Source organism: Agelaius phoeniceus, chromosome 2 (genome assembly GCF_051311805.1).
Source record: "Agelaius phoeniceus isolate bAgePho1 chromosome 2, bAgePho1.hap1, whole genome shotgun sequence".
Classification (NCBI taxonomy): domain Eukaryota; kingdom Metazoa; phylum Chordata; class Aves; order Passeriformes; family Icteridae; genus Agelaius; species Agelaius phoeniceus.
Genome location: NC_135266.1, coordinates 91,968,153 through 91,989,161, shown reverse-complemented (window position 1 = coordinate 91,989,161; position 21,009 = coordinate 91,968,153).

Genomic DNA, 21,009 nt, shown 5'->3' with positions numbered 1-21,009 from the left:
CTGTCTCCCATTGGGCCTCCCTAGGAGGAGAGAGAAAATTGTCTCAGGAATCAAATGCAAGACAAAGCCTTCACGGAAACAGAAAGGTTATAATGAGGTGGAAGGACATGTCAGCAGCAGGGCGAGCCAGCAGGCTGTCCAGGGGTGGGCTGTGGGGGCAAAGCAGCAGCAGCAGCCCTGTTCCTCTGGTGTGTGTCAGCAGAAACAAGGGAGGCTTTGGGACTTGTCCTTTGGAGCAGGGACGTGTCACATAGTGCTCCAGGTTATTGCTCTGGGCTGTCCAGGACTGATACTGCTTTATCCCACTGGAAGCCTTGGGCTAGGTAACCATGCCCCAGGCTTGTTCACACGAGGCTTGGGAATATTGATCTAAGTGTGGACAGCCAGGGATCCCTAAGCATCACAATATGCTCCAGTTTGAAGTGTATTGACTGTGAGACAAGTCTCCTCCAGCAGCAGAGGAGCTGGGGCTGAAGAGCAGCTTCTCTCTGCTGAGCTGCTTCCAGAATAATGATCAATATTTACAAAGTGTGACCGTGTTCACAGGGGTTCTTGGATGAGGCAGGAGATGAGAATGTTGATTCCATTTTCAGAAGGCTTGATTTATTATTTTATGATATATATATATAGTACATTATAACTATACTAAAAAGAAATAGAAGAGGTTTCCTCAGAAGGCTAGCTAAGAATAGAATAGAAAAGAATGATTACAAAGGCAGCTGGCTCGGACAGAGAGTGAGAGCCAGCTCTACCGTGACTGGTCACCAAATCCAAACATCCACAGGAGACCAATCACGGATCCACCTGATGCATTCCACAGCAGCAGATAACCATTGTTTACATTTTGTTTCTGAGGCCTCAGCTCCTCAGAAGGGAAAAACTCCTAAGAAAGGATTTTTAGTGAAAAGATGTCTGCGACAACCAAGTCCAAGGAGATCATCACTCGTACAGCCTTGATAGGAGGTATGGCCAGATACTTGAATCTGGTTAAGATGTGAATCCACAGAGAGTCATGGAGAGGCCACTGCTAAAAGGAGTGGCAGCCCAAAGCATGGGGAGCAATGTGCTGGTGCTCTTGGAAAGCTGCCTGCCTGCCTGCCTGCCTGCTAGCAAGCAGAGAGCAGAGCACTGGCAGCACCAGACTGTTCGGGACTACAGTCCTGTCCCTGTGGCAGAGCTGTTTTATCTCTCTTTCATAGATATCTAGGGAAATCTGGGCTTTTTCCTGTTTGGGATACCTAAATGAGCTGCCAGAAAGCAGTTTCTTATTTACCAGCATTAAGATAGAGAGAGAGAGAGAGAGAGAGAGAATGAATCTAATTTATATTCAAACAAAAATCAGACTTTGGAAGCACCTGGTATCTCATTAAAAAACATTAAGGACAGTGAGTATAAGTGCAACCATCCTGAAGCAGCAGACAGTCTCTGAAGAAGATGCTTTCAATAGAATAGGTATTTTTGCTTAAAATATGTTTGTGACCTAAATATAATTGAATTTCCATGCCTTTGAACGGTGTGATGCTAATGAAGCAGGCAGGGGTGGCAGAGAGGAGGCTGAGGCAGCCGCATGGGCAGCGGCTCCACTGCAGTGCGTGCGCTTGGCCCCGGCTGCCACAGCCACCCAGGGCTGGCCAGGCAGCAGGAGGAAACCTTGGGCTGCTCAGCCAGAGAAATGGGCAGGGATCCAGCCAGGAAATGAAGGCTGATCAAGTGCTGTTCCACAAGCATTAATGTCTGTGCACAAAAAAAGGTACATCTGGCAAGGAGGAAAAATCACATCTCATAGAGATGTGATTAAAGCCCTGACATGCTGCTTGTGCTTATTTTTCACCTGGAATCTGTATCGCCAGCCTCTGCCATCCTGTTACTCACTGGAAGAAGGAGGGTGAGCAGTGGTAATTTTGCAGTGAGCTAAAATTGTGCACAGACCTGAGAAGCCTGGCTCAGTTCCTCCTGGTAAAGAAGAGATCCTCCTAGTCTTTAGCATTTATTTTCTGCACTTCTGACAATGGAAGTCTGCCTGAGCCAATGCCAAATTTGCCATGCTCTGGTAGCACAGTCCATGCTTTTGCTATTTTCTCATGACATGCATTGTGGGGGGACAAGTCTGTCAGACACCGCTAATGTCTGTGACTGGCTGACCTGGGTGTGCTTTAGGTTGCAGTGTCTGAACCAGCCCTGGCCCACGTGAGGCAATGATTGCTTGGGTCATTTTGGTTGGATTATCAATGCCTGCTCTTTGCAAAGGTGCTGGTTGTTGTTCTCCCATCAGTCAGTGCTGATGGGCTGTCCTGAATTCAATCTGTCTGCAATCACACACAGGTGTCAATTTGAAGTTAAGCTTCAAGCCCTTTACAGCCACCACCACCAAGCAGCTCCAGCTTGTGCCATGTCCACTCCTGGGATATGTGGCTCTCTCATTCCAGGTGCACCATGCAGGTCCTGGCCATGCCTCCCTCAGCCTGTGCCACATCCCAGCAGAGAGGTTGATGAATGGTAGGTTTGTGTTTTCTCCAGAAGTGAGCTCTGGCTGGGCTCAGGCCCCTGAAATTCCTGCAGTGAGTAGGAAACAGGCATCAGCCCCAGGCTGGTCACACATTCTTTGCTGCTTGAACTAGATGTGATTTTGTAGGAGTGGGTTTGATTTTTTTTTAACCCTTTTTGTTCCTTGGGAATATTTTGAATTTCTGAATTTATCATGTTTCCCTGCTGCTTCTAACAAGAAAAAACTTTTTTTTAAAAAAGTAAATGAGGCTGTGAAATCTTGGTAGAGAGACATATCTGCTCTCCCTGCCCTGTCACCACAATTATTCTTCCATTGCCACACAGTGCTTTCTTCCCAGAAGATGTATGCTTTCAGCATCTCTCAGCCCTTCTGGTGATGTCAGGAGATGAAAACTATTCCCAGTACAACACAGAAGAGTAGAGGGAAATGGAGTTAGTGGGAAATTGGGTCTTAAGAAAATGGTGCATCATGAGAGAAATTTCACTCTGGCATACTCTCCCAGGCCACATGGGTGCTGTATCCAAGCACAGAAAAATACAATGTGATGAAGAAGGACTTGGCTTATGGTGCATTTACCCTGGTGTATTCCCTTGCCTCTGAGCCCATTAGGAAGGGTAATATTCTCCAAATGTGCCAACCTCTTGGAAGTTATATAAAGGCATCAGGAAGATCCCAAGTTAGCAACCAACTTCAGCAGGAGTTGCAGGTCTGTTTGAATGATCTGACTCCTTCTTTTGCCATGCTGAAAGGTTTGGTGCAAAAATACCTCACAGCAATTAGTTGGGAAACTGAGCTCAGTTGTGACATTAGAAAATATCTTTTTCCTCAAATATTTTACCAGAATTTGTGCTTTTATGTCTGTGTGTGAGAAACAAACATAAAGGCCTGTAGGGGGCTGCCCAGCCCTCCTCAGACACGTCCCCCTTTGGGAATGTTAACAGATAAGAACTTCTGCGTGGTTTAGGTAGAAGCTACTGCCAAGAGCAGCAAATGACAACTGGAGTTTTTGTTAACTGGACAGTCACATCATTGCAGCTGTCTGAAGTGTGCACCAAAAGTGCTGATGTCCGCAGACAGCAGACATGGGTTCTTACAGCTGAACATACGTCAAAATGCCAGATTTTCAGCTCTTCCAGTTTTGGGTATGTTTTTCTTTAATTCTTTGCAGGTTTTGCTTCTCATGTAGCAGGCTCGAGCACCTTTTTGGTGCATGCACACAAACTAAAGACCTCCTTGAGGCATTGCTAATTCACATGCTGATGGTATCTGCCCCAGGAAAGGTGTGAGTCAGGCCATTAGAAACATGCAAGACAAGGCAGATGAATATTGTGGGCAGCAGTGCCCACAATAGTGCCCACAAGGTGGTCAAAGCCATTGAGTAGGAGATGAACAGCTCCCTGTTTGCAGAAAGTGTGTAGGGCACTCCAAGTCTGCAGTGAACATAAAAACTGCTTTATCCCTAAGTCAGTAATAAAAAGAGCATCAAGACTGGAAGTCTGTGTTGGGAGGGAAATAAACTGTGCATTACTGAGGGATTATTTATCTTTGTTGAGTAGAAAGGTGCAGTAAACCAGAACCTTTCTCTGTACCATATGCAAGGCCCTTTGGCACCTGGGGATGTACCGGCGAAGCAGAAATGGGAACCATCCTGACCTCACAGCTGCCAGTGGGTTGATCTGCACAGGAAATCCAGCACCTTTTTGCACTAGAAGAAGCCAAGTGTGCAGTGAGACCAGTGCAGCCTGTGCTGCAGCAGTGACAGCTGCAGAAGCACAGAGAGAGCTGCTGTGATTCAATACTCATGCTTGTCCTCTCTGATTTTTACAGGAGGCATGGCCACGCTGCAGGATTCATGGAGCATATTACCAGAAAGAACTCTACATAGGACGTGATCTACTGGAGATGGTTGCTTTCCTTCCTTCCTGGCCTGGCCACTTCCTGCTGCCTTCTTCTTGTATTTTGAAAAGGAAAAATATGAAAAATAATGAATTTTCCCTTTAAACTGAGATAACAAAACAAATGTTACTCAAGCCTGCAGCTTAATGGCAAGGAGTCAAGGAGAAAAAGTGGTTGCAGATGACTCTCGGTCCATTTTGCTGTTAACTTTTCCTCACACCAAGGGCTGTAACTCCATAAAATCACAGAATCTCAGAGGGCCTCAGAGGAGAGCAGGAGCTGTATTGCTGGAGTGTGGGTGGACTCTCCAACCCATCCCAAGGGGACAGAACAGGGGGCTCCCATGCACATTTCCAAGGCACTGCATGACTGTAGGATGAAAACTGTGAAAGTGTAGAGGAAAGTGAAGAAGTATCAGGAGAGCAATAAACAGGGCACTTATCTCCTCCTTAATCACAGCCCAGCCTTCAGGAGGTCTGCAGGGAGAACTAATGGATTAAATACAGGTATTAAATGAAATCTTGGAAACATTTCCCTCACCTGGCAGGACTGAGAAGCTGATGGTTATGAGGGAGTGCTCCCAGTGCATTTGAGCTCTGAGAGGTGACCAAAGGAGCTGGGGCCATGGCTGACACTGTACAGCCACAGGATTGAATAACCTGGGCTTTTGTTGTTGCCGGGGACAATCTTGAAATATCTTCCTGAATATATCCTTCAGCAATTCCCAGGTGGACTAAATGAGGTGCTCCTTCTCAAATTGCTTTCTGCCTGAGGAGGTCAGTCTGTGTTTATTTCACTTGCTGCAGTGCTTGACCACCTCCAGATTATGGGGCATGCAAGCAAAGAGCCGCAGCTCTTCCACAGCCAAAGACTACAGCAGCATCCTGAGAGATGCCTTGATCACTCACTGATACAACCTGCACAAAACCTTGCATGGGTGTCCTCCAAATGCTTGTTTGGGTCTCCAGGTCAGAAGGAAGGCTGCAGAATGTGTGGCTGAAGATGAGGGGGGATTTCTGTCCCGGTGCCATGGAAGGCTGAGTGCAGATGGGAGCTCACCAGGAAGGTTTCAGTGAGTACAAGCACTGTTCACAACTGGGAAGTGGAGGTGGAACAATGTATTGTTAATTATATACCTTGGTGCACTGGGGTTTAATGCTGGCTGCATTCCCAGGCCATAAGATCTCACCTTGCTTTCAGCAAGGATTCAGTAATCTTTCCTCCTCCTCCTTCCTCTCCTAGGAACTCCTTTTCCTTAATAATATTAGGAAAAGCAGTGCTTTTCATAACTCCAGGGGTTTATCTGGAATGTGTGAAATAGGGCAGTGTGAACTGTCCCTCAGGTGACTGTAGCTCAGCAGGGTATGAGGGGTTATCTGCTGTAACCTTTTCTAAGTGGATGGGATGACTGGGGTGCCTGCATGACCAGGTGGTTTGTGAGCAAGTGCTCACAGGGAGGGCAGCTCTGCCCACAGCTGGAACCAGCACTGTGAACTCCACTCCAAAAATTAAGCTTCTAGTGCTGGGCAAAGCTAACACATCTGTTGGGAGAAAGCAAATCAACTTTAATAAATGGTATCATAATTCAAAGTAATTTTTTAAATATAAGGCTAAATTAAAGTAATACATTTCTTAGGGACAAATCAACACCAATCAGGCTAATCAAACCGTCATCTCAAATAATCCAACACAAGTAGAAAATCCTGTTTAGCTCAGTGATGATGCTAGTCATTTTATTCAGTCACTTTCAGAGTAGAAAGAGAATCCTTCATCTTCGAAATCAGTGACATTGGTTTCTCCAGCTCCTCCTCCCTTTCCTAGCACACTTCACCTTGCTTTTGGAGGGTCACTGGCTGGGACACCTGTCTCCCACAGTCTTCATGCCACCACTGCCTGAGTAAAACCTCAGCAGAAGTGATGTTTCACCAACCCACACCATTCAGGTGCTGAATTGTCATTAGGGGTTGCTACTGGCAGTAGAGATTGCCCTTTACATTTTAGACAGAACTTGCTGCTGGCACTTTAAGGGCAGGTCGATGAGGTGTAGCCAAGATCAGGGTCAAGGAGCTGGGCTGGGTGGCTGTTGTGGGACCATGGGTGACAGTGACAACACAGCAGTGGCCCTGCCACTCAGAACTAATGTCATAATTCAAGCAACAGTAATTAAAACAAAGCAGCAGAGTATTATTTGCGTAATAAACCCCACCTTTAAATGAGTGTCTGTCCTCAGACTCCTGAGCTAACTCAGCCCACTGGTCCCACTGACAAAGCTGTATCAGAACCACAACTCCCTGAGAGGCAGCCCCAGGTGAAAACAGGATGGGAGGAGATGGGCATTAAGAATTAACAGGTACTTCATTCATCAGGTACACACAGACTCTGCCATCTCCTCACCAGCATGTAACACACACACAGTCCCACCACTGAACTCACTCACTGTGCAATTTTAGATCCTCGGCTTCTTTTGAATGCAAGTAACTTTTAGCTCTCTACTTATTCCCTCCTTTCATCAATTTATTTTTGAAATTAAGAATTGATATTTCCTCTATTTGTGCTCCTGAGAGGCAGTTGCACCTTTGTACAGCTGTGATCTACCTGCTATGACTTCTGGAACCATTTTCTTTCTACCCAGGAATCTCCAGACTCCAGAAGTAGTTTTGATCCATTTCTGCTGCTCCAACACCATTTCCCTGATGTCAAGGAGAAGTCCATACACAGGAAGCTTCTTCAGAAACTCTCCAATGACCTGAGTTGCTTTTCTCCAGCTCTGAAGAGCAATGACAATGATGTCCCTCATCTGTTGTGTGATCTGCCATCTGGAGAGACTGTCCCTCATGCAGAGGGGAGTTAACGTGAGCTGAGAGATTCCAGCACATCTCAAAACTTTTATCATAAGTCAACCTTCAAAAAGGATTAGATGCAGAAAATATCACTGTGCCTTTCCAGCACCAGAGGCACTGGAGATGTAAATTTAAGGATGCAGTCAATATAACTACCTGAGATATGGCTTCCCGGGGGCACCATGTCTCCTCTCCTTTCCACAGTCTGGACACTGCAAGTTCATCTGAGGGCTCAGCTACTCAGATAAGCAGAAAAATCTCAATAACATGGAACATAACAGAGAACAGAGAGCAGAGATGCTGCAGGGGCTCTGCAGAGTGGGAGCACGGACCTGGAAACAATCTTCCCTTTTTCTCTTGTTGCCACCAGCCCCTGTTCAGCCCAGTTCCCAGTTAGCAGAGGCCTGTCCCAGTGCCACCACACAGCACTGCTCCCAGGCGTGAGGCAGCATGGCACAGAGGTACATGGCTTACATGGAGTAGCAGGAGTGCCATCAAACCAGATGCCTCTGGAGTTCATCTGGCTTTACACAGGGAATTGTTTCCAAAGCACCCTCATGTGCACACTGCACAGAGCTCACTGGCCCCGTGGTTTCATTGCTGTGGCTCTGTGCTGTCCCAAAGCTGCCAAAGTGCTTCTGGAGCACAGCTGGCAACAGCAGTGATGGCTGAGCTTGCAGCATAGGGCATTCATGCCATAACCAGTCTGGAAGTGAAGTGGCACTACAAGAGCCAGCTCCCATGTCTCCATCTGCAGAGCAGCACCCTCACAGCCTGGCCAAACAGCTTGTGAGAAGCTGGGATTTTATAATGTATTCAAGTAAGTGTGTCTCCATGACACCTGCTGTCCCACTTGGGTGATGGGCTTGGTCACCATCAGGGTGGCACTGTCAGGTCCAGACAGGATTGCTGCAGGCTACTCCATGGGGACATCAATCCTGTGAGCTCAGGGGAGGAGCAGTTCTTAGGGAAATATGGGAAATCACCACTAAGAGGTGTGACCTCTGGAGCCACACGACCAAGCATGACAAAAACCTTTCTTGCATGGCCGACTTTCTTCTTCATGCAGCTGCCAAGAAGTCTGAGCTGTGATGTTTTTCCAGCTGTGCTGGTGGCAGATGCCTATGGGTGGATTTTGAACCGGAGGGTTCAGCTGCACCAGTGCAAAATCCCTGCTGTAAACAAGGCTGACGTCTGTATCTGCCTTTCATTCCTGCAGCAGCCCTTTCCTCTCTCCCCCTTCTCCTCTCTAATAAAGACATCCTGGCAAGCTTCCTGTTTTTCAAGAAGGCTCAGAGCTGCCAGTTGCCCTGGCTTTGGCTTCATGCAGGCCTCTTCCTCTGCCCCTATTAATTCCCCTGTAAATCGGATCATGATGAAAGGGAAACGGCAGTGTAATTTAATTGTCCTCCGAGCACAGCGCGCTGCAGAGGGATGCTGCTGAGGATAAGTCCTACTCATGAGATGCCTTTTTTATCCCTATATTTTACTTTGCAGGGGAAGGGGGACACTCAGCATTAGCTTCCTCTCACCATGTGCCTTCTCGTGATGCCCAGGAATGAATCGTGGAAGTTCGCTGTGCTGCAGCTTCCCCTCATTGGGGGAATGAGAAAATTGAGATGTCCCCACTCTGTACTGGATGTAGGAGTGGGGGATGGGAATTAATTAGGCAATTGTTGGATAGAGCTCTAAAATATAATGTGCTCCCTCATTGTGGCTGTCAGGCAGCCCCATAACTTGGCAGAGCACCATTGGATCCCATCCTGTCTCCCACGAGTCGGAGTTGGGGGTGGAAAAGGGATGGGGAGCAGAGAGATCGGTGTCAGAGATGGTTCTGCAGAGAGACAGTCTCAGAATCTCTTCTGATCAGAGTGACCCTGAGATACGTACAAGCCTCTTTTTCCCAGCCTGGCCATTGAAGAAGGAGTCAGGATTTTTCTGTTCTCGTTCTCAAGGTTGTTTATTGTTTCTTATCTATTACATTCTTTCTCCAACCCACTGAGGTCTGTCTGGCAGGCCGGGTTGAGGCACACTGCCCACCTCAGAGGCAGTGTTGTCTTTTTATACTAAAAACTGCATGTACATTATTTACAATTACTTTCCAATACCTATCACCTATGTTAGACAGTGAGTTTCTACTCTAAACCAATCTAAAAGTGCCAACATCACCCAGAACATGGAGGCTAGGAAGAAGAAAGAAGAAGGACAGGGCATGCCCATATTCCTCCATCTTGGGACCCAAAGCCCCCATTCTAAAAACCTCAAAAATCTATTTTTCACCCCATAACTAACTATTATTCTACTTAAACTCTCTTGACTTGTAATTCTTCATATAAAGGTAGTAATTTGCTCCATGGGTCAAAAATCAAAGGCACAGGGGTCTTGGGCTCTGTGCAAGGTCTCTGAGCCCCCCAGGCAGGGGCTCGAGCCATCCAAGACAGCCAGAGAAATGTCTTGGCTTCCAACAAGAGAGGTCCCTTAACACAGAGAGCAGGGGCAGCAGCAGGAGTCCTGCAGCTGCTGTGGGTTGTGAAATGGCTCTGAAACTTAATTTAAAAGCAGCAAAGGCTCGAACAAACCACACTGTGGAGGAAGGCACAGCTCATGAACGGAGCCCCAGTGTTTCTGTGTCACTGAGCTCTTTCCCCCAGGCAACATGGTAACACATGATTTGGTAATACAGATTATGGTACAGTTTTTCCATCGGGGCTTGCTGGAATGCCTGCTTTCCTAGGCAGGGTGCTAGCAGGGCGATGGACAGCTCCTCTGCTCTGGCTGAGGCACAGTGACATGTGGCCATCTCATCTTTTCTTGAGCTTTTCCTTGGGGACAGTGTTGGCTCTTTTCTTCCTCTTAACTTCTTAGCATTCCACTAAAACTTTCACCAGTTTCTAATCTTTTAGGGAACAGTCTCTAGCAATTAGGAAGTGCATTAAAGTGGTGTTTACTGGGGATCTGAGAGCTGATATAGTGAGAAAGCTCAAGAAAGGTGTTGAGTTGGAGTCAAGGGGCACTGGAGCTTTACTCTGAGATGAATTTATTTCCAGATACTCTGACATGTGAGCTCATGTATGATGGAAAGATCAGCAGCAGGTGCCTCCTGCATGGAGGTGGAGGACCCTGCACATCTTTTCTTGCCCAAATGGCAGGAAAAAAAACAGGGAAGGAGAGTGGGGCAACCTTGAGCCTCTTCACAGGAGCTAAGACTCTTAATTGCTGCCATCACCAGATGTGTCACCAAAAGGGGTCTGCTGTTAATAATAGGTAACCTGAAACAGTCACCTGAACAATGTGCAGCACCAGTGGAACCTCTCAGCCCTTCAACTGCTGCTGGACACCAGAGACCATCAGCTGCATCAGGTGGTAGCTGCAGTTACAAGCACTTAAATTTTCTTGGTTTGGGTTCTTCTGCCTTTCTGCCCTGAAATTCCCAAGCTGGTCTTCAGTTCCTCCCCTCCATCAAAACCAAAAGGACTTGATGGTAAAATATTCCTTTTTCCACATTTTAAAATGTCTGGTGTAGAAAATGTACATGCTTCTGACTTGCCCTCCAGGTGTCTTGAGATTTAATTAATCCCAAGTCACATTTGAATATCTTCCAAGACAGAGGCATAACACGAATCCACTTGCATAGGAAAAGGCCTGCAGATAATTGCTTCTGTGTCTCTTAGTATGGGGAGGATGTCTGTCAGATGGAGAGTCACTTCCTCGCATATTTCTGATGAATTACTGTTTTCATTTAAATCCTATAAAAAATTATATAAGTTGGTGTGCTCTTGAGAATGCTGGCCCCAGAGTTACTGCTGGATCAGATACTTATTGCTGAACAGTGTTCAGCCTTCTGCAGGCTGCCTGTCTCTGCAGCTGAAAGAGGCCAGGTTTTGATCAGATATTAGGAAGAGATTCTTCACTGTCATGGTGGTGAGGCACTGGCACAGGTTGCCCAGAGAAGCTGTGGATGCCCCATCCCTGGAAGTGTTCAAGACTAGGTTGGATGGGGCTTGGAGCAGCCTTGTCTAGTGGAAGGTATTCCTGTCCATAGCAGGGGAGGGTTGGAACCAAATGACCCAAACCATTTTGTTAGCATCAGGGTGAGATGGACTGGTAAAGATCTCCCATGTGAAGACTGGTCCTCACCTGCCTGGATTTGGCTGTTTTTCTGAACAAAAGTGATAGGAAATGCTTTGCTGGACACAGCCATTCTGAAATCTAGAATCAGATAAGGAGCAAGGATGTACCAGGTCCATCGAGTGACTTCACCTGCTCTGAGACTGAGCCCAGGTTCCCTGTGACGTCTCAATAGCTGTGTGCTCATGGCCACCACTTCCCTGGCTCCTCATCAGACCTTCCAGAATAACTTTTTCTCATTTGGAGTTGAATGTCCACCTGCCAGGCAGCTCAAACTGGTTAAACCCAAACCTGTGTCTAAATAAGATTCCAGGTTCAAACACAGTCATCACCAAGGACACAGCTGCTGAACAGGCAGAGTAAGAAAGAGATGCAAATCCAAATGGAAGGCAGATGCACTCAGATTTTGACACCTGAGATGTTTATAACCCAGACTATTTTCAGTGAGATGTCAAACATAATTTGAAGATTAACAAGTAGTCTTGCAATGAAACAAGACAGAGAAAAAACAGCAGCAAACCCAGGTGTGAGATGCCTCAGAGCCCATTCACCTGAAGGATGGTTTAGAAAGGATGACACAAGTCTGACAAACCCCTTCAGTTTCCATGTCATATGGAACTGCAACATCAGACAAACTCAAAATACAGTCTGGTTACTGGTGCCTGTAAGATTAAATCTATTGGTCTGCCCCATTTTAAATCCATTTGTCTTGCAGGATGTCCCAGTCTGCCATGGCTTCTGTTGTTCTTGTAAGTAAACCATGTAGAGAACACACAGAAGTCCCTGCTGGAAATCCAAGATATTGACAGCAGGCACCACAACATTTAAAGCTTAATGAGTAACTCTTTCTGTATATCCTACACAAAGAGGATATCTTTGAGTAGGCCAAATTGAAAATACCATATCTCATTTTGTTTGAGCTCACAGCACTATTCTGTAGTGCTGTGTGAATGACAAATCCCTGGAAAAACACTCTCAAGGTGAGGATGTTGTACCTGTGCCAGTGTTTGCATGAACACACGTTTATTTAGAGAGACTATTGAGGTACCAGAAAGAAATATGTGACTTCTCTCTAAGATGTTCTCCTCTGCACGAGAGGTGAGGTGTGGAATACAGTGCCCTTAGGTGGGGTTGCCTTATCTCATGTATTTGTGTACAATTAAGTTAACTCAAGGCTTACCTGATTTTAGACCTTGCACCAAGCTGTTGGGCCCAGTGTTCCAGCTTTGTGCCTGTGCCTTGATGGCACTGGAATCTGTGTGACATCTTGAGTCTAAGTGATTTTACTGGGATTTGGTGATAAAGTGCATGGGGTTTCTAGTATTTGCTGGCCGAAGGGGTTCACTTATTCTGCATGGAAATATGCACATTTTAATTTCTTGTCCTCATTGCTTGATGAATAGGCATCCTCAGAAGGCAGTCAGAGCATCTCTGTTTGTGCCACTCCTGGCCTGCCAAGTGTGGAGTTGGAGTAGGGAGCAGAAGTGAGCCTATGATCATGCCCTTGGCAGTATAGCACAGACTCACTGCCCAGGTACCAGAGCAGCAGCAGGAAACAAGTGTGTCCAATTTCTGTACAGGATGTGATTTCCATGCTCATCAGATAGTGGAAACTGGAATAAATAGAATTAATGAATCTCTTGGGACCATTGCAGACAGTGTGAGTGGAAGTTCTTCGGCAGAGAGCTGCACTTTCCCACTCTAAGTGCCCTGAAATGCCCTCACCAGATACACAAAGAAGGAAAATCCTGCTGTTATCTCACACTTTTTCCAAACATCTTCCACATCAAATGCTCACAAATGAATGAAGGATGAGATTGGAAGCAAAGGTGGGAATTTCAGCACTCCCACTGGAGAGAGAATGCTCCAGAGGAATCACTGCTGAGCCTGGTGCTGCTCCTGAAGACTGATCAATATTCAGAGCAGTAAAGGAGTCCAGAAATCTGCCAATTACTTAGAGAGGAGCAAGGTGCACAGCAGGACCCTGTAATAGCTTGATATGCCCAAATCTTGGAATATGTGCTGCTGTGCTCCAAGTTACAGCATCCTTGAAGGGATATATTAGCACTATAGGGTGTCAAACTCCACAAGAGTCCTGTCACTTCAGTGCCCTGTTTCCCTGATTGTCCATTTTTAGTCTCCAAACTCAGGGCAGTCTGGGGCAGTAGTATGTGCTGAGGTCACCCCTCTCCCTTGCTGAGGGGCACTGATGCAGTTGAGAGGACTCCACCTGGGAGCCCAGCAGCACTGCCAGGTCCTGGAATTAGGGAGATAGGGAACAGTCCCTCTAGGAGGACAGACTAAATACATGAAGGCTCTGTCCTTTCCAGTCTTGCCTTCCTGGGAGCTGGGCAGATCCTTTGAGAGGTAGCTTTGAGTGCTGGAGTGCTCCTGGGACTATGGATCATGACTTACAACATGGTCTGGTTTTCTCTGCTGATTGCAGAGCCTTTGTAATTCTGACACCACCATGCCCCTCTCCTCAAGATCCCACATGTGTATATCCTCAACAAATTCCAGCCCTGATTCTGAAAGGACCCACTGCTGAGGTGGCAGCTACTTATTAAAGGTCCAGTCTTCACAGTAGAAAAGGAACTGGAAAAGAAATGAAAATTTTAATTAATGCTACTGATGGTTTATAGAAGAAAAGCAGTAAGAAACACCTTTGGTGTGAGACTGATATTAAACTATTTTTTAAATTACTTTTCCTCCTTTGAAAGCAAAAAATAATTAACTGTGAAGTACTGGCAATGTAATACCAGCTCTGAATGGTGGTGCATATATTTAGTACTTTAGTTGTCCAGTTCTGAGAGATCCCAGGGGACAGAGTTTATAACAAGTATATTATCTTCTCATCAAAGAGGTATTTTTTCATTTTAGAGGAAAAGCATAGCTCAATAAATGATGTTCACCAAATCCCAAACTAATTGAAGTCAGGAAGGTGCTCCAGAGGCCATCCAGCCAAAGGCCCCACTACAGCAGGCCCAATTAAAGCAGGTTATTTATGACTTTGTCCAGCAGAGTCATGAATAGCTCAAGAAGAGAGATTTCCCAATTTTTCTGGACTCTATATCAATCTTTGACAACCCTTATAAGGATAAAGGAGCTTTTCCCATACCACAATTTTCCAACTTGCTCCCATCCCACCTCATGCCTGTTGTTTCTGCTACAGTGCATCTCCAAGAAGAATTTGGCTCCATCTTCTCTGTGCCTTCCCAGTGCAGACAACAATGAGATCTCCCCATACCTTCTCTTCCATCTGAACAAACCCAGTTCACCCAGCTTCTCCCTGCACATCACACACTGCCCTTCCCTAACCATCTTGGAGACCTGCTGTTGAACTCTATGTTAACCTGTTTCCTTACTGGGGAACCCCAAAATGGAGAAGATTCTCCAGATACATTGTTAATTTGGGTGAAACAAATTGATTCTGCATCTGGAAGTCCCAAACTTAATGTTAACAATAAGCCCCTGGCCTCAGGATAAGTTTCCATCTCTTCTGTTAGCAGTACATGCCCATAGCCAGACTGGGGATTTTGCAGTGTGGCAGAAATGCTTTAAGAAAAAAAAAATAGGGTTTCAGCAGATAATGAAAAATAAAAAAGGTGTAGGTGTCAGATCAGCCATGAGTCCAAACTGTCACAGGTCCAAGCTCTAAATATCCTTTGAAATGCCCACCCCAGCAAGGGAGGCAGCTGGACACACAGTTTGGGTGCATCCTGATGGGAGCACAGCCCATTCCCATTCTGCAGGGTGAGCAAGGCAGCAGCAGCTCATGGGACAAGAGGAGCAGCAGGTCTGGAACCCTGCACTGCACTCAGAGCAGGAGGGAATGTCGAGGTAAAGCTGCTGTGGAAGTCAAATCACAAAAGCTGCAGGTGCACAACCCCTGGTGTTCCACACCTCCTGCAGGTAGAAGAGAAAGACATGGGGATGGATGCACCCAGGCTGCTGGGAGCCACTGGGGATCCCTCTTCTCCAGGCTGGTCTTTTTCTCAGCAATGATGAGGGTTCAGCAGATCCTTCTCTGGCACCGAGTGTGCGTGACAGGGAGGCAGTAATGGAGCCAACACAGGGGTTTTAAGGAGCATCTGAGCATGTTGACTTGGAGGCAGAAAGAAGTGCCAAAGGAAAATGAGGGATAGTGGAGTGCTCCCTCCCTGCCACCATGCTGTTGTGCTGCTGCTGCTGGCTGGCAGCAGGGTTAAGTCTTTGTGTGGCTTGAAACAGCTTGTAAAATATTGCTAAATGGCTTGAAATTTCCAAGGAGATTTGGATCAAAGTGCAGACTTCCAGTACTTTTATTATTTATATTTGTGAGTTGATGGGGTTTTTTTCCCCTCTTTTAATGAGGCTGTGACTTCCCATATATTTCTGTGATAAATCACTCAGTTTAATTATTGTGTAATTTAGAAATAATCAAAGGGTTGGCAGCAAGAGAAGATTTTGCTATATTATGCATGTATATATACATATTCCATTTTGTTCTAATGGACTGTTCTTGGTACATGAAAGGCCCAGGACATTGAGAGGCAGATGCCAACACAGAGAATGTGTTTTTACAGCAAAACCTGTTGTTAAAACCATGTTGCCATGTTCAGAAGACTAAATTATCAGGAGTAATATCCATCCCATTGCTCATGTGCATGGAGGATGCTTCTCTTCATAGCCATCTCTCATCCTCCAGTATTCACTCACTCAGAGTTATAGCTCTGCCATTTTACAACATCAGAAATCCTCCTGAGAAGCTATTTGCAATGCATATGAGTGGTTTTTAATTTAACATTTGTTTTCAGGAGCAAATAGGCGATTGCCTCCAAAGAGGAGAACTAACAAACCCCACAAAACTCACATTGGCCTCACATAACTCATCAATGAGAGAAGACGCCCCGCATGGTGCTGACAATATTGTTAAAATGTCACCTGTTATTTATGCCACTGCAGCCAAACGTGACATTTATGGCTGTAAATGAGCAGCAGGTTTAACAAACAAGTGCAGGGGCTGAGTCCCCTGTGCCTGCCGCTGCCCTTGGGCTGCACTGCCGGCGTCAGACCGGCCCAGGGACACCCGGCACCTTCCCCGCTGCTGCCGCAGTCTCACGTCTCATAAAGTTCTTCGTGGCTAATTGAAAAGTGCTTACTCCTCTTCCACTCCAGCACTTAGTGCTGCCTCTGTGGTTTTTTGGAGGGAGGAGCGGCCAATGACCCTGCTGCTAATGAAGTGTTGAAGTTGGAACATAAAGAGGCAATTCACTGTAGGTCATGTATGGAAAATGCCTCTGCCTGCCCGGAGCTGTTGTGTTTCTTCAGTGCACAGGGGTTTTTTTCTGGCACTCCTGAAGCTAAGCTGCCAGCAAGGTATAAACTGAAAAGGATTCAATTACAGCCTGTCTACTCTTCATCAGGGTTGCCCAGGTTTCCTCGCCCTGCAAGCTACATATGAACCCCCTAAACAGGCCTGTGCTGCTCTGCACAGAACTGCTGACATCCCTGGGTGCTGTCCCCCGGTGAGAAATGACCCATCTACATGCCCTGCCTCACCTCCCAGCCCTCCACTGGCAATTCCAGCCTTGGAAGTGGCTGTTGGGTCCCCAGCTCCTCAGGACTGCCACACCTGGCAGCCCACCCTGGTGGCTGGGGCTTGGCTGAACACCAAAGTCCCAGCAAAGGAGTTGGATCCTACAGGTTTGGAGCCAGCACTATGGAAACAATCTTATACTTACAGGGAATAATGGATATATTTTCTTTCAGGATGGGTAAAAACAAGTACCTCAGAGAGCTGGTTCCCTCTGTGGAAGCACCTGACAAACTCCTCTGGGTGCAGACAGACCACTTCTGAGCCTGCAGGAGTCTACTTTGTTCTTTCCAAGGACAATTTCTAGAGGTCAGCTGCAGTCAAATAATTGTTTCCAGGAAAAATTTTAGCATAGAAATAAGAACATTGTGTTTGAAAAATACAATTAGATTCCTCCCAAATCTACAACCTGTCATTTTGTGAGAGGCTTTCTGGTCTCAAATCCATCTTAGTAAAGACAAGAAGTGAAAGTGACAAGCAACGGTGATTATTGCGAACCTTATTACAGGTAATGAATGAGAGTAACAGAAAGTCTGGTGGCTGTGCAAACAAGTCACCAGCTCGGAAGGAGACAGCTGATGGAAGAAGATAAAACATTAATGAAAAAATCCTGGGTTTAAAGATTAAGGGCAAGAAGGCATTATTTAAGTATACTAAGACCTTACAAAATCCTTGCAATCATACAGGAGGATAGGATTCATAGGGACCTCTTGGACCATCAAATCTTCATGCTATCTGTATTGCCATATCAAACAATCTTCTGCATGGAAATAGTAGTATTAAAGTAGTTCTTTTTGTCCCCAGATCCCAAGGGATGGAGGAAAGTGTGGAAAGCATTTTAGAACCTGGTATTTTGATTGGTTATAACCTCCTTGTGATTTCATACTTCAACATTTTGTCGGCATTTCACACCCTTTCTCTCTGACAAAAATTACACTCATCAAGTTCAGTAACATTTCTTCCCTTTGTTAGCCCCTGTAGCTACAATGTTAAAGGATAAAGGTGCCAGAATTGCCAATTGTGATAATACAAAAAGAAGAAATATGCATTGACTATTTATGTTGTGTATTTGGAAAGAAGTGGGATGTGCTTATTTCACAGGAAGGAAGAAATACTTTCTATCTCAGCATCAATGGACAGATTGTTGCAGCCATCACAACAATAAACAAAAGTATTACCAGAAAACAGTGACCAAGAATGTGGGGGGGATAGAATGTAAGAAAATAAAGATAGTGCAGAAGGTAGTCTCACACCTGCAGAGTTGCAGCTGTACTAATCCCCTAAGATTAGGAACAGGCCTGCCCTTAACGGGCCACAGCTGTGTCCAATGAGGATGAGTGCTATAAAAAAGTGGGTTAGCTGGTGGAGAGGTGAGCTGGAGATTGTTGGGTGTGCTTTGAGGAGCTGCCCATGAGACATCACCAAGAAGGTGTGGAACTTTTGCAATAAGATGACAACACAAGAATATTGAAGAAGTGTCTGAGGAGCTTCCTGGAACACTGAGAGTATTTGTAGAATATATTGAAAGACAGGAGAAGCTACAAAGGGCCAGAGAAGTGACTGTTGGTTAAACAGCATGACCTGGGGTTGTCCCCAGAAATGGGGGGGACATACTGGGCACTGCTCCCCTGCATGTGCAGAAGATTTTGTTGCAAACCTGTCTGGTCCCCCTGCAGGCAGACTGGGCAGCTGTGCAGCGGTACTGCATGCCTGGTGTCATGCTGATCATGTGCCAGCCAGCAGCATGCCAGCCCCTTTAAACTGTGAGTCCATACCTGGATTTCCCAAGTCTAATCAGCCTGTCACCAGTCCCAGGCAAAATTATTGCTAAGCACATATGAGAGGTGAATAAAGCATTGATGAATGGGAGCATACAATGCCAGCAAATGTTGAAACCTATTTTCTTAAAAGCAATCAATGAAACCTCTTATAAAAATGAGATTTTTTTATTTATCTGATTGAAGTTATCTTTATAGGTTGCTGGAAGTAAGAGACATCTATTTGACAGTTGCATGTGTCCTTCTCATTAAAAAAAAAACAATTAAAAAATCTGTGTAGCCAGTACTGCATTGGTGAAATTAAAGACTGGCTCATAGATGTCCAAGTAATTGCCAAAAAAAAGAGCTCAGTCAGTATTTTTCATGACAGCTTCAAGTTTGTTCTGGCCAAAGAACTGACTTTGGTTGTGATCTATAAATACTCACAAGGGCAGCACTTTCTGGCAGTAAGTAGATAGATCTGTCATCATCTAGCTAAGCTAGATTTGTAAAATAGTGCAGCTAAGAACAATCATGCACAAGTTCCAGGTAGGAAGATGAAAAGATTTGAACAGGGAACAGTTATTAGCCCAGATCATTAGGCAAGTAGTGGATTTATACCTGTCTGAAACCTTGTATTTGCCCAGACAAACTGTGCAGGCAGCCCTGGTGAGTGCTGGTGGCCACCAAGTCTCAATTCAGGGCAGCTCCCTGTCCCTTGCCGTGTCGGATGGCAGTGTTTGAGAGTGCCTGGCACTGCGTCAAGCTTTGTCTCTCTCTCTTCTTGGGGGTGTGCAGGGCAGCACCAAACCCAGAGGTGAGACAGCAGCAGCCATCTGATTGTTTCCAAACAGCCTCCTGGGCTGCTTCAGGCAGCTGCTAACACACAGTGCAGACAGACACTTGAATTTCATTATCCCCTGTTGCACAGGAATCACTCAGCTAGATATCTGAGGTCATATCACATTACTTCTGGCACTGCAATGGCTGGGAAGTTACTTTGGGAAGGAAAGATGCTGCATAATCACCTCCCTAAGCATCAGATCTTAGTAAAAAAAAACCCTACTGGGGCAACTTGAAAAGCACAAAAGGATGGGTCAGGGATTAATTAACTAAGACAGACTTGGCTGACCAGTAATGCCCATAGGACTCCCAAATGAGAACAAATTCTTTCCTGGTAGGAAGATCATCTTTGCCCTGGCAGAGGAGTCAATGCCACGTGGGACCTTGCTGTGCCTCATGGTTGCTGCTCAGTGGATAAACAGATCTCTGCTGTTAAAACAGAAAGATGAACAAAGGGCTAACTAACTTGGGGTAGTTGTGGTAATGGTATCTCAGGTATTTTCATAAGCAAGAGGTGAAGGTGCATCGAAGCAGACCTGTGCAGTGAAACCATTTGGGGTGTGGGGCTGGTTCAGACCAGCTCTGGTTTGGACCTGTGGACTGAATCACCATTAGCAGCTTTAAAGCCAAAGCAGGAGATGGGGCATAACCAGGAAAATCTCATCAAAAGCACTCAGGTAATCCAAACTAAAATGCTGAGTCTGAGATACCAGGTGCTCACATTGCAATATGCAAGGGAATAATGGAGATGGATATTGGCACATCTTTTACTTACAAAGAAGTTGCTTAACAGGGAAAGCTTTTTTTTTCCCTTCAAGCCATCACAGAGGGTCATCCAGCTCTGTGAGGATGCCAGACTCTCATGTCTGCTGTTCAAGTACTGGCACTTCTGTTCCTAATCACACCATGGCTGATAATGACATGGGAAGGACAATTTTGTTTATTCTCTTTTTTCCCTCTCCTTTAAACAGGTACCTTGAACAAAATGCACATATGTACTACACAGCATCTTCATGTAAATGGAAGGAAATCGAAATGCCAGGAGTATGTTCTTGTATAGCTGACCCTCTCTGAAAATGATGAATCTCAGCATATAGAAGTGATAGCTTAATGTAAAATCAGTGTTGAGCATATTCTGCAGAATCTGATCCAAAAAAGCCTGAGGAAGTCTATGGAACCTTCTTTTACCTATGTCAGGGCTCTGAACAGACTCACAGAGCAGTTTCCCACAATGTCAAGCAGACTGGCTTAGATGTACCTGATTGTAGGCTGCTCTACAATGTCCACGAAATGAAGGCATTTGGAGTGAGAGACACACAGCATGTAGGAGAGATCTGCCTCTTGTCCTAAAGATCTCAGCAAAACAAATCAAAACATCTGTGAAAATACACAAGATTGAGTCTACAGAGCTTTAAGCACTCTTTGGGGTGATGCTCTTGCCTCTCATTGAGCTTTTGGAGAACC